The following is a 2149-nucleotide window of genomic DNA, read 5'->3' as shown; positions in this document are numbered from 1 at the left end:
CTAATTGCCAGATAAAAGGTAAGATGGGGGGCTGGAGCAATCATACAGCAGGGAGATCATTTATTTGCCTTGCACATGGCTGACCTGGATTCAACCCTCATCATCCCATAATGTCCCTAGAACACCACCAAGAATAATTCCTGAGCACAGAGTTAGGAATAACCTCTGAGCACTGTGAGTATGCCCCTCACCCAAAAAAAGGTAAATTAGAATGCAGTGGCACTGGGGCCGGAGAGATAGCATGGAAGTAAAGTGTTTGCATTGCATGCAGAAAGACAGTGGTTCAAATTCCGGCATCCCATATGGTCCCCAAGCCTGCCAGGAGCTATTTCTGACCATAGAGCCAGGAGTAACCCCTGAGCACTGCTGGGTGTGACCCCCTCCCCCCCAAAAAAGAATGTGGTGGCACTGAATTAATCCCAGGCACCTGCCCCTGAACGTCCAAGCACACCAAGGGTGTAACCCTGGTGGTCCCCCTCAGTCTTTCTTTGTCCCCCCAAGAACACTGGATTCCATAAACAATAACCTCTGACAGAGCTAGGTGTGGCTCCTATTTTGATAAAAGAGGGAGAAGCAAATATACAAGACACCCTCTTGGATCTGAAGCAAACAATTAAGTTTCAGTATAAACATGTATAAACATGTCCCAAGCCAGAGCGGTTAGCACAGGGGAGAGGACGCTTGCCTTGTTTGCAGCCGTCCTGGGTTTAGTCCTCAGCACCCCATGTTGCTGCCTGAGCCCACCAAGAGTGATCTCCACGTACAAAGCTCAGTGCCAAGCATCTAGTGTTTCACCTACCCCTGCCCCAATAAGTAAATGCCTTGATAGGCCTGAGAGAATGCACAGCAATAGGGTGTTTGCCTTACAAGCAGCCGACCCAGGACAGTGGTTCGAATCCCGGCATCCCATATAGTCCCCCATGCCTGCCAGGAGCGTTTCTGAACAAAGAACCACTCTCAATCAGGCTGAGTAACCACCAGGACTAGACTCTAGGCTGGATACAGCTTGAAGGCTGGATGAATCATTTGTGTCCTGGAGGACAAAACAGGTAAGGACCATCTCCCCACACACACACCCTCACTACTCATTGAGAAAAGGAAGAGCCTGAGCCCGAGGATGAGAACAGGCTGGAAATACTGAAACAAAAGCCAGAGTGGCTTTTATTTTATTTTATTTTATTGGTTTTGGGGTCACACTCAGTGGTGCTCAGGGGTTACTCCTGGCTCTGTGCTCAGAAATTGCTCCTAGCAGGCTCAGGAACTATATGGGATGCTGGGGTCTGTCCTGGGTTGGTCACGTGCAAGGCAAAAGCCTTATAGCTATGCTATGGCTCTGGCCCCTTATTTTATTTTTTTTTTATCTTTTTTTTTTTTTTTTTTTTTTTTTGGTTTTTGGGCCACACCCTGTGACGCTCAGGGGTTACTCCTGGCTATGCGCTCAGAAGTTGCTCCTGGCTTCTTAGGGGACCATATGGGACACCGGGGGATCGAACCGCGGTCCGTCCTAGGTTAGCGCAGGCAAGGCAGGCACCTTACCTCCAGCGCCACCGCCCGGCCCCCCCCTTATTTTATTTTTTAAATTGATTTTTGGCACGCTCATGGGGGCCCTTTGAAATTTCTGGCCATCTAGGTTGGTGGGTCAAGGTGAGGGCCTGAGGCTAGCGTAATGGGGTTCCTGGGACCACTTTAGCAATGCTTCAGGGCTGTAACATTCCCAGGTTAACAAGTGGTCCTGGAGACTGAACTTGGTCAGGTGTACACAGGTGTGCATCTCCTCTCAATTATCTTCCTGGCTCCACAAGTCCCTTCTAAAGAGAGCAGTTCCTTTGCCCAGGCGCCCATTGCCCCCCTGCCTCTCTAAGGCCCCAGACCACTGTGGAAAATTCTTCCAGGAAACAAGGGTCTGAAACTGCCCCTTGAGTCCTCTCCGCAGAGCCTGAGAGATTCTTGTTCAAAGAATCTCAGGCTTTCACCATCATGGAAGGAACCAGATGCTCCGAATTCTTTCTCTTTCTTACTCGGGATTCAAAAAAGGTGGGGGTGTGCTTGCTCCGATGTCCTTGACATCAGCTATGTATGCCCAGAGCCTGCGGTTCCCCATTGCCCCCCATCGCCCCAGCTACTCTCAAACAAGGACTTTGGAGAAGCA

This window comes from Suncus etruscus, chromosome 7 (genome assembly GCF_024139225.1).
Source record: "Suncus etruscus isolate mSunEtr1 chromosome 7, mSunEtr1.pri.cur, whole genome shotgun sequence".
NCBI classification, from domain to species: domain Eukaryota; kingdom Metazoa; phylum Chordata; class Mammalia; order Eulipotyphla; family Soricidae; genus Suncus; species Suncus etruscus.
Note: the sequence above shows the minus strand (reverse complement) of the source record.